Below are 14,792 nucleotides of genomic sequence, written 5' to 3' on the forward strand. Positions count from 1 at the left end.
GACTTTTTGATAATCTTAGGAGAATGTGTACTTTCTGAATTAGAAAAAATTCTAGATTGTAGGATTAATCTTTGAAAAAAGTATCCTGATGTTAGACTTAGTGTACATACCTCATGCTCAATGAGTGCTCACACGTATTTCACATCTTTTCAAATCTCAGCTGTAAATCCAAGTTATTAATCAAAAGGTGCTCCATTAAAGATTTTGAACAAATAGTTGGTAGTGCATTCACTTTGCTATAAAACCATTTCAAAGGAAACCTTAGATTTTAAAGACTAATGATCTAAGCTAGCAGATGGGCTTTCTTGCAGAAAATAAACGTACTGGCTTTTGTCGATTCCATTTTCACTCATGTACTATCTCATTATCAAAATAAATATAGCATTATTCAGATGCATTTTGGCTCTCAATAAACCATACTTTTTACTGGTGTTTTTCATCATGAACCTTGAACATATCAACTTCTTAAACCATTTATATGCCTAACATCCATAACACAAATATTACAAGGAAGACAAAAAAAAGGAAGGATCTGGGATAAAAATATATTAGACCCTTTTGCTGTAGACCTTTGAGGTAGTGTCAGCAGTAAGTTTATATATTTTTTTTCTGAGTTTAGAATTCATTTTAGCTTAATTTTTATTTTATATTGGGATATAATTGATTTACAATTTTGTGCTACTTTCACATGTACAGCAAAGAGATTCAATTGTACATATGCAGCAAACAGTTTCTTAATAAATACTGCATCTTCCAAAATTTTGTCCCACTAAAAATGCTTAGAACTACAGGAGTCTGGGGTCTTTCTATTTCAAAATTTTGTCATTTGTTTTCTTACAGTGTTTTCACTGTAAGTGTTTTGATTTGTTTTCTTACAGCCTTTATTGTTTCTGCCTGAATTTGATTATGCCAGAATTCTGTAAGGAATTGCACAGACACATGAGTGTCTAAGGGCTTCCTTGGTTTGCACAGACACATGAGTATCTAAGGGCTTCCTTAGTGACTCAGGAGTGTAAAGAATCCACCTGCAATGCTAGAGACCTAGGTTCGATCCCTGGGTTGGGAAGATCCCCTGGAGAAAGAATAGGCTACCCACTCCAGTATTCTTGCCTGAAGAATTCCATGGACAGAGAAGCCTGGCAGTCTACAGTCCATGGGGTCACAAAGAGCTGGACATGACTGAATGACTTTCACGTGAATGTCTAAACTTAAAAGCAAAAGGTGAAAAAAGCATATATAAATATACACAGGCCATATACCAGATATGTAAATATTTCACCTTATCTCTGACTAAAGTTGTCATTTCTGCCTTAATAGTATTTCTATAAATTAATTAGCAATCTTAATCCATAGGTGATATTGTTGTTGTTTAATTGATAAGTTGTATATGACTCTTTTGTGACCCTATGGACTGTAGTCTGCCAGGCTCCTCTGTCCATGGGATTCTCCAGTCAAAAATACTGGAGTGGGTTGCCATTTCCTCCTCCAGGGGATCTTCCCAGCCCAGGGATCGAACCGAGTCTCCTGCACTGGCAGGTGGATTCATTACCACTGAGCCACCTGGGAAAGCTCAATCCATAGGTACTATGGATTTAATCTTTATAAGCCTAGTTTCCTCTTGGAAATAATGATGTCTGCTTTATTTGCTCTTATGAGGATTAAATTAATAATGTTTACGACATAGTTTGTACAATGTCTGGGTTATATTTAACAAGCATTGTCTCCTATTGTTGCTTTTGTATTAGAGATAGTACTGTAGTTTTCATAAAACAGACTCCATAATTGAGCATTTAAAACTTCTTCAACTTAAATGGGTAGCTATTAATACTTCTAGTTGCTGACGCTGTGTTACCTTTTTTCCCCCACTGTGTTGTGACAGTAGATGGGTAGATACAAAATCCCAGCGTGGAACTGGTCCTCTGTACCCTTTAATCTCTACTTCCGAGCATTGTCACAGTAGCTACAGGGAACATGTCAGCTTATGTGTTCAGAACATTCCATTAGGCATCATAGCTAGTGCTTCTCTTCTGACAATGTCATTTTATGTGAACGATACAAAGTCTAAAGGTGAAATTAGTTGGAGTGCTCATGACTCAGCCTCTTTTTTCCGGGAGTGACTCATTCTGCATTTATAGATCCCCGACTTTGTGCCATACACCACTCTAAGTGCTTGAGATACAAATGTGGATTTGCTGGGTCACTGACCCAGAGCAGCCTACAGCCTTGGCAGACAGGATGTAGCATTCATTGTAAACTATGGGTTTCCATACAGTCAGTGCTCTATTAATGTTATACCTATCTATCAAGGAAAAGTGTGATTAAATATACAATAATGTGGGTTGGCTAGACAACCTAATTCTATAATTTGGAACATATATTTCTGACCCTATATTGATGTATTTTAGCCCAGTTATCTCCACAATATTCATTCCTTTTTGTTTTCTTTCAGTGTTAGGTAAGATTTCACTCTTTTGCATATCACATAAAATCTACCCTTTATGAATAAGTTAGTTGTCTGATGCATACCTTCCCTGATTATCCTGCCAGAAACTCACAATGTGTGTTAAAAAAAAAACAAAACCTATCACCCTCTCCTCTTGCTCAGGAGCCTGATCTACCTTTAGCCTTTCCTGTTTCTAAGAATGACAATATCTTTATGGGGGTCTGTTTGTCTCTAACCCTCAGAATTCTCTTGGCTCTTTTTCTCTGTCACATGCCTTTTCATAGCCAACCAGTTCCTAAGCCCCATACGTTATTCAGTTCAGTTCAGTTCAGTTCAGTTCAGTCGCTCAGTCGTGTCCGACTCTTTGCGACCCCATGAATCGCAGCACGCCAGGCCTCCCTGTCCATCACCAACTCCCGGAGTTCACTCAGACTCACGTCCATCCAGTTGGTGATGCCATCCAGCCACCTCATTCTCTGTCATCCCCTTCTCCTCCTGCTCCCAATCCCTCCCAGCATCAAGGTCTTTTCCAATGAGTCAACTCTTTGCATGAGGTGGCCGAAGTATTGGAATTTCAGCTTTAGCATCAGTCCTTCCAGTGAACACCCAGGACTGATCTCCTTTAGGATGGACTGGTTGGACCTCCTTGCAGTCCAAGGGACTCTCAAGAATCTTCTCCAACACCACAGTTCAAAAGTATCAATTCTTCAGTGCTCAGCTTTCTTCACAGTCCTCAACAGGTTATTACATACTACTTATACACGCTACTCTGGACTGAACGCAAAGTTCATGCATTGAAGCCCTAAGCCATCAATGTGACTGTATTTAGGAATAAGGTTTTCAGAATATTCCCCTTCTTGGATCACAGCCTTGCATGGCAAAGGGGCTTGTGTAACTCAATGAAACTGTGAGCCATGCCATGCAAGGCCACCCAAGACGGACAGGTCATAGTGCAGGGTTCTGACAAAATGTGGTCTGCTGGAGGAGGCAATGGGAACTCACTCCAGTATTCTTGTCTGTTAATGTTAAATAAGGTCACAGAGGTGGCTCCCTAATATGACAATGACTATGGGAGAAGAGAATGAGAGGGTAGCTAGCTATAAGCCTCTTACCAAAACCTGGTTGAACTGGCATCTTGATCTCAGACTTCTAGCCACCAGAGTTTTGAGAAATATATTTCTATTGTTTAAGTCACTCAGCAAATGGCATTTTGTTATATAGCCTGAGCAGTCTAAGATGCTTGCATCTGCAATAGTTGGAGTCTTCTTCCTTCTTTGCATCAACACTGTCTTTACGCAAACTGACGCTTCATTACCCGCCACTTAGACTTCTGAAGGAGATACTTAAATGGTTTACTCTTTAATATCTCCTCATCTCTGATCCAGTCTACACAGTGATGTCACTTAAATATTTTAATCATATCATTCTTGAATAGAAAACCTTCAGTGGTTCACTTTAGTGGAAAAAATTGAGTGAGTGAGTGATAGTCACTCAGTTGTTTCCAACTCTTTGTGACCCCATGGACTATAGCTTACCAGGCTCCTTGGAATTCTCCAGGCAAGAATACTGGAGTGGGTTACCATTTCCTTCTCCAAGTGGGCAAAATTAAATATATTTAATTCTCTATTCTCCTCAGATTGTCATTCAAGATCGTTTCTGCCTATACAAACCCAACCTAGACTTTCACCCAATTGTTGCTGTTCTAGTGTATTATACTCCAGCTAGGTGAGGCCCCAGATACCCCTTGGTCTTTGCTTTTTTCATTACTTTTTACTGCTAAGTCCTTTCTCTGAGTCCATTGTCTGAGTTGGTCTCATTTCCATTCTGTCTCCACCTATCACAATCCTTTGCCTCCTTCAAGGCTCAACTCAAATGCACCTCTGAATCCTTATCCGTATATAATAGGCTTTCATTTTTATCCTCCTTTGTTCTCCAGTGTCCCATAGCTCTTTGTTGATATTTCTTAGTGACAAAAGGTATATTCTGCTTTGTATCATTGCCTTTTGTCTTTTGATTTTTCATAACTACCTCTATCCCACTAGATTCTAACTAAGCTTTTAGATGGCAAAGAGCTTTTGATCTTTGAAATAATAACAATACTATTTTTAAACTGTCCTGTATTTTAAAATATAAGGATTGTACTTATTATTAAAAAATAAGCACTTAAATATATTTTAAAAAATAGAATCTATTTTTAATTTTAATTTGCATCCTGTAGTATTCCCTACATTTGTATGTTAAGTGAAGTTCAAACAGTAACTTTTCTATGACTCAGTAACTTTTCTATGACTTTTCTATGACTAGTTTCTTTTCATTGAGACTCTTGTGTAACTTTAAGAAGGGAGAAGTACAGAAAATGTGAAAGGTTTTTCAAATGAGAGTTGACCTACGTAATCTAATAGCAAAAATATGTCTATTATTTTCAATTTTTATTTTTTGTGAGATGTAAACAGGAATACTGCTGCCTGATATCCAGTTTATAATTCAACCTGACCATCACAAAATGATGTATGATAGACCGATGTAAGATTATTTCTCATTGGATAAAGAGGAGAAAGAAAGATTTAGCAATTAATTCTCAAGATTATTTCCTGACATGTTTCCTACCTTTTTGTTGTGGAGAAAGAGACTCAGGATGAAGAAGTGGTGCTTTCAATATGCTGATAAGTTAAGCTGCCTAAAAGCAGATGCTGAATCCTATTGAAAAGAATTTCATTTGAGTTATGCTGAGGGCATTGTTTAGCAAAATACTACACAAAAAGTCTTGACCTCTGTGTGTGAAATGGCAGATGTTCACAGTGAGGACTGAGCCTTGGGGCAACATAAATCTTCACTATTCTGTGCCTGTTTGCTCGATAACTGGGTTGAGTGGGGAAATAAAAGGTTCAGAGAATTTTTTACAAAGCAGCTGCTCCAGGCATTGCAAATGGATGTGCTGCCCTTAAGATAAGAAAAGCAAACAAGCAAACAAAATTCCCCAGACAGTGTGAGTTCACCAGGTCAAAAATGAACACCTCTTTTCCCTCAGAGCTTTTATATTACACATTTTCAATGCAAATCAGGTAGGTCATGGATGGGATTTTTTTCCTTATCTCTGCTAAAAGGGGAATTTTCAACCATTTCTTTACATTTGACAGCATCAGAAAAGCAGCATCAGAAAAGTATGACACAAAGCATCTTCATTCATTTAACAATCACTAATTGATATTCTTCAGTGTACTAAGCCAATGGGTTCAAATACGAAGTTAACATAATTGAAATAGTACTGATATCTTGAACAGAGGTTGCGTGTCACATATGCTACACTGAAAAGAAAATAAACATTTTTGGAAACGGGGATGGGTTGATGGGACAGTGATGGGGGTAGGTCAGAATATCCTCCTAGTAACATCTGTTGTTGTTGTTCAGTAACTCAGTCGAGACTGACTCTTTGTGACCCCATGGACTGTAGCACGCCTGGCTTCCCCGTCCATCACCAACTCCTAGACCTTGCTCAAACTCATGTCTATTGAGTCAGTGATGCCATTCAGCCATCTTGTCCTTGTTGTCCCCTTCTCCTGCCTTCAATCTTTCCTGGCATCAGGGTCTTTTCCAGTGAGTCAGCTCTTCCCATCAGGTGGCCATTATGGATCATATAAAGCAGCCAGGTTTGTTAATTGTAAATCCTGACTTTTGAAAAATTCTACAAGTCTCATTTAGTTTTTACTTTGACAGGATGGGCTTCCCTGGTGGCTCAGCTGGTAAAGAATCTGCCTGCAATGCAGGAGACCTGGGTTCTATCCCTGGGTTGGGAAGATCCCCTGGAGAAGGGAATGGCTACCCACTCCAGTATTCTGGCCTGGAGAATTCCATGGACTATATAGTCCATGTGGTTGCAAAGAGTTGGACACAACTGAGTGACTTTCACTTTTGACAGTATATATATGAATATATACTCTGTGGATAAAGAATCTACCTGCAATGTGGGAGACACAGGAGATGAAGGCTTAATCCCTGGGTTGGGAAGATCTTCTGGAGGAGGAAATGACAACCCACTCCAGTATTCTTGTCTGGAGAATCCTATAGACAGAGGAGCCTGGTGGGCTACAGTCCAAAGGGTCACAAAGAGTCAGGCAAGACTGAGTGATTGAGCATGCACACATATATGTGAAAGTTTATGCAGAACAGATAAAATCCAATCTATTTGAGTTTAAAGATACCAGGATATCAGTTTAGTATGCCAAAAACTCTTAGCAAGAAGCAGTTGTGATCAAATGGTAAGCTGAGACTTAAAACTGCACATAAATTAACATGTGGTTCTATGCAGTCATTTCTTGACTCCAAGCAACTAAGGGAACCACTTTTTCTTAGGGAGTAGTGACATATGGTCACTGTGGTTAACATGTATACATGTACAGTAGGCCACTCCTGGTTCTTTGTCTTTCACCCCCTGGTGTTTATGTGTCCTATTTTAGCTACCTCTTACATGCCTGGAAGTGCACATGAACATGCACACAAAGTCACACATGACACGCAGTCACATATGTGCAGTGTGTTGAACCACTGTCCTTCCCAGTCTCCTAGTATTTTTTCTCTGATTTTAAGAAAATAATTTCTCCCTCTCCTTTTATATCTCTCTCTTTACTAGTTTTTTTCTAAAAAAATAAAATAAAATCTCTCCTGATTTTTCTTTTCTTTAATTTTGTGGAGCAAAATTGAAACAAAACAAAGTGCTATGCTTAACAGAGAGTGTCCTAGACTTTCTCAGTTTATGACATTCTGAGTATCTTGGTAATTTTTTCATGGCACCCCTAGGCTGAAAGAAATACCTCACAGTTTTGTTTAATTGGCATACAAATTATTTAGGTATTAACTTAGTCACCTTTTGAAAAAATAATGCATATAAATTGAAAGAAAAAAAACTTTGTATTTTATACTTAGAAACTCACAGTTACTTAATAATGTGTGCTTGTTGGGTACTGACTAGCCTTCAAACCTAAGAGCCAGATTGGACACTCATCCTCATTTCTTACTCCACATTGGTTTTAATGCAGTGTTAGTATTTGCCTTTATATTACAAACACTATCAAAAACTGAACTTTGAAAAGCTATGGCATCATTGAATGGGATGGAAAGCTGAGTGCTGAAAAATTGACGCTTTTGAACTGTGGTGTTGGAGAAGACTCTTGAGAGTCCCTTGGACAGCAAGGAGCTCAAACCAGTCAATCCTAAAGGAAATCAGTGCTGAATATTCATTGGAAGGACTGATGCTGAAGCTGAAGCTCCAATACTTTGGCCACCTGATGCATAGAGCTGACTCACCTGAAAAGACCCTGATGGGGGAAAGATTGAAGGCCGGAGGAGAAGGGGATGACAGAGGATGAGATGGTTGTACGGCATTACCGATTTGATGGACATTAATTTGAGCAAACTCCGGGAGTTGGTGATGGACAGGGAAGCCTGGTGTGTTACAAAGAGGCGGATAGAACAGAGCGACTGAATTGAACTGAGCGAAGCTGAGTTCCTTCACTGTTCACCTAAAACTATCACAACATCATTAACTGGCTATACCCCAATATAAAATAACAAGTTTTTTAAAAAAGAATTTCATTTTCAATCATTTACTCGTACTTTTATATTTTAAAATAAAATTGTGTATATTAAAGGTTTACAACATGATTTGATATACATATGCATAGTGAAATGATTACTACAGTCAAGCTAATTTACATATTATCTTGAATATATGAGTATTTATACTATTGTTTTCATTAAATAATCATGATTTTAGGTTAATCATCTTTTGGACTTAACCTCTGAGTCTAATAATGAACCATTTCTAACAATACCATGTGGAACATATTCAAACTTCTAACCAGTTAATCACAAACACACTTCTGGAACCTAACGATTATTTTTTTTAATTGGAGATTTATCCATGGATGATCCCTGCTGCAAGCCAAGAATCCCACTCTGTCATCGGAGAGTCATTTTCTCTACTAAGTGTTCAAAATACAGGCTGACTTTTGGAACAGAAGTTGGGTTTGCTTTTTCCTTGGTTTACTTTCTCATTCCTTCCACTTGACAACACACTTCTCAGCATGATTTAGTGGCAAGATTTAGGTGTAAGAAAATAATGAGAAGATTGCTAGGTTGCCATTGGAATCATCTTATTTGACTTTTGTTGCCTTTTAACAGATTATCATGTCGTTCAGTTGCTCAGTTGTGTCTGACTCTCTGCAATCCCATGGACTGAAGCAGTCAAAACAGATTGTTGATCGTGCACTTTTAATCCACAAACTGTCTGTGGATGTTAAATTAGATTAAGGATTGAATGTGTCAGTTTTATTATTTTTAGTTAAACATCTTTCAAGATAAGTGGTAGTACTTTCAGTACATAGTTTGTTTAAAAAATATTTATGGTTGACATTTTAGATTATAAGCATAAGCATTGTTCTATTTTAAACAGAAACTGCTGAAAATAGAATAGGATATAATTTGCACATCTAATACATATTTTTAAATAAAATCTAGAAGATATATTGGTTTAAAGTTTCATAACTATATAATGCCCTTGTAAATTGATGTGGATGTGTTGTCAGCCAGTAAATTTTATGTGTGAGGATTCAAGTAACTTCATCCTCCCTTTTACTAAAGTAAAAGACTAAGTCATTCAATTGATTTAATTTATGGTATGTTATTCTGTTTATCTTTCAGATTTTATTCATCTGATCCAAACTGTCTTGTGACTGCTGGCTGGAATTAAGGTTGGTGATATGTTTATATATTAAATTCTGAATAAACTGTGAAATAAAATAGAGGCTTAGTGAGCCTTTGTAGAGTTGGGTCAGAGTACTTTTGCCGGTAGTGGTAAGAAAGTTGTAATGGTGAGAAATGGATACATTTCAGATTTGCAGACACGTTTTCCTGAAGTGTTTGTTTTCTTTGTTAGTATTTCTTTGATTATCAAGTTTCATTTCTTTTACCTGCCTTACTTGCAGAATTTTGATTAAAGAAAAAGATTCAATTTTAAGTCATTCATTTAATGAACATATCAAAAGTATGATTTCTTTGCAGCGCTGGCTAGTGTTTTAAAGAATGGTCAGTTTTCTGAGTTATCAGGGAAATAGTTTTGAAGGCCACAGTTGGGTAGCCACATTTCCTAAGCATAGTAGAGCTGAAAAACTGTTCATTAATTGCATATTTCAGTTAATTAGCAGAGTTTTAAGATGCCATTCTTTTGCTCTGTTTCCTTGTTAATTGGTTTTAGGGGAGACCAAAACTAGCTTAATGGAGTTTGGAATAATAACAGAGCCTTAGAGGGCACTGACATAAATAGGCTTAGAATTTCATTTATTCCCTCTTCTTTTCTTCTCTAAAACATGTATTCATAGTTTAAAAAAAAAAAACTAAACTCAGAATAAAATAACTGCTTTTGTTGCTAATAAAAGAGCAAAATGCCAGGTGTTGCTAAACTTTTTGTATGGGTTTTTGGTTAATTTAACAGAAAGAAAAACATTGGTTTTCCTTTGTTCTTATATTAATCAGGTATTTAGCCTTCAAACTGCAGTGTTTGGGTGGCTCTAGTGGTAAAGAACCCTCCTGCCAGTGCAGGAGACATAAGAGACTCGGGTTCAGTCCCTGGGTTGGGAAGATCCCCTGGAGGAAGGCTTGGCATTCCACTTCAGTATTCTTTCCTAGAGAATCCCAGGGACAGAGGAGCCTGATGGGCTACAGTCCATAGGATCTCACAGAGTTGGGCACGACTGAAGCGCCTGGAAAATCCCATGGACGGAGGAGCCTGGTAGGCTGCAGTCCATGGGGTCACTAAGAGTCGGACACGACTGAGCGACTTCACTTTCACTTTTCATTTTCATGCATTGGAGAAGGAAATGGAGACCCACTCCAGTGTTCTTGCCTGGAGAATCCCAGGGACGGGGGAGCCTCGTGGGCTTCCGTCTCTAGGGTCGCACAGAGTCGGACACGACTGAAGCGACTTAGCAGCAGCAGCAGAAGTGACTTAGCTCTCACATGCAACACATAGCAAGCACACAGTAAATATGTTACCTTTTCTGGCCTCATTTTGACCTCATTCTTCCACCCCCAACACATCTGTCTCACATGCATGTGCACGTGTGTGTGTACACACACACACACACACACACACACACACACACTATTATTATTTTCCCTTTTCATGTACAAATTGTGCTTTCTTATCCTTGAAATCTGGATAGACTGTAGCAAATAAGATATGTTGGAATCATGCCTACTGATAGTTGGCAACTTAATACGGAGAAAAAGGGACATGTGTATAAAGGTGAGAGTTAAATTTGTAACCTGCATTTGTTTAATTTCATGTTCATATAATTTGGAGTTGAACTTATTGAGGACATTTAGGCTGGTTTCTTATTCACTTCTAAGCATGTTCTATGTAAACTTGCACATCTTTAAACATGGAGTGCTTGTAAGACTTTTTTGGATTTTTTGCTACTCTTCTTTCCCTGCTAGCTTCTACCCATCTGCCAGTAAAAAATAACAACTAGAATGAGATTTTTGCAAAGTAGAAATCTTTTAATCAGGAATATTTTCAATGCACAAAGTTGAATAGGAAGTGTCGTTTTTAAATTTTAATTAAAAGTAAATTGTATTTTGTTCTCTTCCTTTTGGATTTTTGTTTGCGGTTGGTATGGTCAACATCACAACTTGAAATCTCATTTCATTTTGGCTACTCTTCAGAAAGGAACAAACTGAAAAGAAACATGTAAAAGGAAAAGAAATTAAAAAATTCTGTTATATAGAAAAGTAAATAACTATAAGAGTAATACACAAAAACTTTAAAAATCTAATCCTGTATTCATTTCCTGTATGGAGAATTTCTTTTGTGGGAGTGTGAACATAATTTAAATGTGTTTGGTCTAACTGTGAAAGTCAGGATGACTTACATACTCCAAAATAAATATATTGATTAAAATATACAGTGTTCATAGAAATGGAAGCATATTTAAATCTCTCATATTACAAAGTCTTCCTAATTGAATATATTGTATTGTTTCTCTTTCCAGCTGAGAATGAAAAGATATTTAAATTAAATTTGATAATTAATTATCTAAATTATGTTTTGGAAAAGAAGCTAGATGTAACAAAGCTTCTGAAGGATACATCAATTCACCAGAAACAACCAGATTCTCAACACAAACTATGATATATAATGAAAATTAGTATTCTTTTCTTAACTAGAGCTAGGTCCTTTTGCTTCAGGACAAAAGAATTTTCCCTCATAGAAAAGCTTATTTTTCTATAATAATGTTAACTGAGTAAAATGACTAGTATTGCTAGATAAAAGCAAGTGGATTCTTTACCAACTGAGCTATCAGGGAAGCTCAAAGTTATAGATAGCTATATTTAAAATGGAATATCAGAACTGTGCTTACACTTTTGCACGGTAAAGGAAACCATGAACAAAATGAAAAGGCAATCTCCTGGATGGGAGAAAATATTTGCAAATCATATGTCTTGTAAAGTGCAAATATCCAAAATATATATGAAACACATATAAATCAATATCAAAAAACAAATACTCTGATTTAAAACCAGGAAGAGGATATGATAGACATTTTTCCAAAGCAGACATACAGATGACCAGCAGGTATATGAAAAGATGCTTAGTGTCACTAATCATCAGTTCAGTTCAGTGCATTCGCTCAGTTGTGTCCTTTGCGACCCCATGAAACGCAGCACGCCAGGCATCCTGTCCATCACCAACTCCCGGAGTCCGCCCAAACCCATGTCGATTGAGTTGGTGATGCCATCCAGCCATCTCATCCTCTGTCATCCCCTTCTCCTCCTGCCCTCAATCTTTCCCAGCATCAGAGTCTTTTCCAATGAGTCAGCTCTTCGCATCACGTGGCCAAAGTATTGGAGTTTCAGCTTCAACATCAGTCCTTCCAAAGAACACCCAGGGCTGATCTCCTTTAGATTGGACTGGTTGGATCTCCTTGCTCTCCAAGGGACTCTCAAAAGTCTTCTCCAACCCTACAGTTCCAAAACATCAATTCTTCAGCACTCAGCTTTCTTTATAGTCCAACTCTCACATCCATATATGACCACTGGAAAACCATAGCCTTGACTAGACGGACCTTTGTTGGCAAGGTAATGTCTCAGCTTTTTAATATGCTGTCTAGGTTGGTGATAACTTTCCTTCCAAGGAGTAAGTGTCTTTTAATTTCATGGCTGCAGTCACCAGCTGCAGTGATTTTGGAGGCCCCCAAAATAAAGTCAGCCACTGTTTCCACTGTTTCCCCATCAATTTGCCATGAAGTGATGGGACCAGATGCCATGACCTTTGTTTTCTGAATGTTGAGCTTTAAGCCCACTTTTTCACTCTCCTCTTTCACTTTCATCAAGAAGCTCTTCAGTTTTTCTTCATTTTCTGCCATAAGGGTGGTATCATCTGCATATATGAGGTTATTGACATTTCTCCCGGCAGTCTTAATTCCAGCTTGTGTTTCTTCCAGCCCAGGGTTTCTCATGATGTACTCTGCATAGAAGTTAAATAAGCAGGGTGACAATATACAGCCTTGACGTACTCCTTTTCCTGTTTGGAACCAGTCTGTTGTTTGATGTCCAGTTCTCACTGTTGCTTCCTGACCTGCATATAGGTTTCTCAAGAGGCAGGCCAGGTGGTCTAGTATTCCCATCTCTTTCAGAATTTTCCAGTTTATTGTGATCCACACAATCAAAGGCTTTGGCTTAGTCAATAAAGCAGAAATAGATGTTTTTCTGGAACTCTCTTGCTTTTTCAATGATCCAGTGGACGTTGGCAATTTGATCTCTGGTTCCTCTGTCTTTTTAAAACCAGCTTGAACATCTGGATGTTCATGGTTCACATATTGCTGAAGCCTGGCTTGGAGAATTTTGAGCATTACTTTACTAGCATGTGAGATGCGTGCAATTGTGCGGTAGTTTGAACATTCTTTGGCATTGCCTTTCTTTGGAATTGGAATGAAAACTGACCTTTTCCAGTCCTATGATAACTGCTGAGTTATCCATATTTGCTGGCATATTGAGTGCAGCACTTTCACAGCATCATCATCCTCAATTTAGTTCAGTTCAGTTGCTCAGTCGTGTCCGACTCTTTGCGACCCCATGAATCACAGCACGCCAAGCCTCCCTGTCCGTCACCAACTCCCAGAGTTCACTCAGATTCATGTCCATTGAGTCAGTGATGCCATCCAGCCATCTCATCCTCTGTCGTCCCCTTCTCCTCCTGCCCCCAGTCCCTCCCAGCATCAGAGTCTTTTCCAATGAGTCAACGCTTCACATGAGGTGGCCAAAGTACTGGAGTTTCAGCTTTAGCATCATTTCTTCCAAAGATATCCCAGGGCTGACCTCCTTCAGAATGTATTGGTTGGATCTCCTTGCAGTCCAAGGGACTCTCAAGAGTCCTCTCCAACACCACAGTTCAAAAACATCAGTTCTTCGGCGCTCAGTCTTCTTCACAGTCCAACTCTTGCATCCATACATGACCACAGGAAAAACCATAGCCTTGACTAGACGGAACTTAGTTGGCAAAGTAATGTCTCCGCTTTTGAATATGCTATCTAGGTTGGTCATAACCAGGGGAATGCAAATCAAAACCACAGTGAAATATCACTTTATACCTGCTAAAATGGTTATTATCAAAAAGACAAGTAATAACTGTTGGAGAGGAGGTGGAGAAAAGCAAATTTTTGTGCACTGTTGGTGGGAATGTAAATTTGTGCAGCTACTATGGAAAACAGGATGGAGGTTCCTCAAAAATTTAAAAATAGAGCTGTCATATCATCTAGCAATTCCATTTCTGACTGTTTATTTGAGGAACATGAAAACACTAATTTGAAAAAAAATATGCACACCCATGTTCATCTCGGCCTTATTTACGATAGCCAAGATATAGAAACAGCCTAAATGTCCATCAGTGGATGAATGGATTAAGGTGATATAGAAGAGAGTCAAAATTTACAGTCTTCCAGTTATAAAATAATTTGTAGGATGTAATGTACAGCATGCATACTACTGTTAATAATACTATATTGTACATTTGAAAGTTGCTAAAAGACTAGATCTTAAAAATTCTTACACTGAAAAAAAATATGTAACTGTATATGGTGATGAATGTTAACTAGTCTTTTTGTGGTGAACATTTCACAATATATACAAATATCAAATCATGTTTTACACCTGAAACTAATATAATGTTGTATGTTGATTATACCTCAATAAAAAATTTCAAATGTCCATAAAGTATTTCATCAACTCTAAGATACACATTTTTATGTTAAGCTATGTAAAATCAAAAACTACCATAGTTAAACTGTCAATTGTTTTT

The 14,792-nt window shown here is 37.8% G+C and overlaps 1 protein-coding gene across 37 annotated transcripts in view; it reads left to right on the forward strand.

Moving 5' to 3' along the window:
• The window catches only part of MAP2 (microtubule associated protein 2), a 300,076-nt gene that overhangs the window by 61,475 nt on the left and 223,809 nt on the right, over positions 1 to 14,792 (forward strand). For all 37 annotated transcript variants that reach the window (XM_060410370.1, XM_060410374.1, XM_042244123.1 and 34 more), the window contains exon 2: positions 9,140 to 9,189. The gene's annotated coding sequence lies outside the window, so the exon portion shown is untranslated. The remainder of the gene's footprint in view (positions 1 to 9,139; positions 9,190 to 14,792) is intronic.

The sequence above is a fragment of the Ovis aries genome, chromosome 2, assembly GCF_016772045.2.
Source record: "Ovis aries strain OAR_USU_Benz2616 breed Rambouillet chromosome 2, ARS-UI_Ramb_v3.0, whole genome shotgun sequence".
Classification (NCBI taxonomy): domain Eukaryota; kingdom Metazoa; phylum Chordata; class Mammalia; order Artiodactyla; family Bovidae; genus Ovis; species Ovis aries.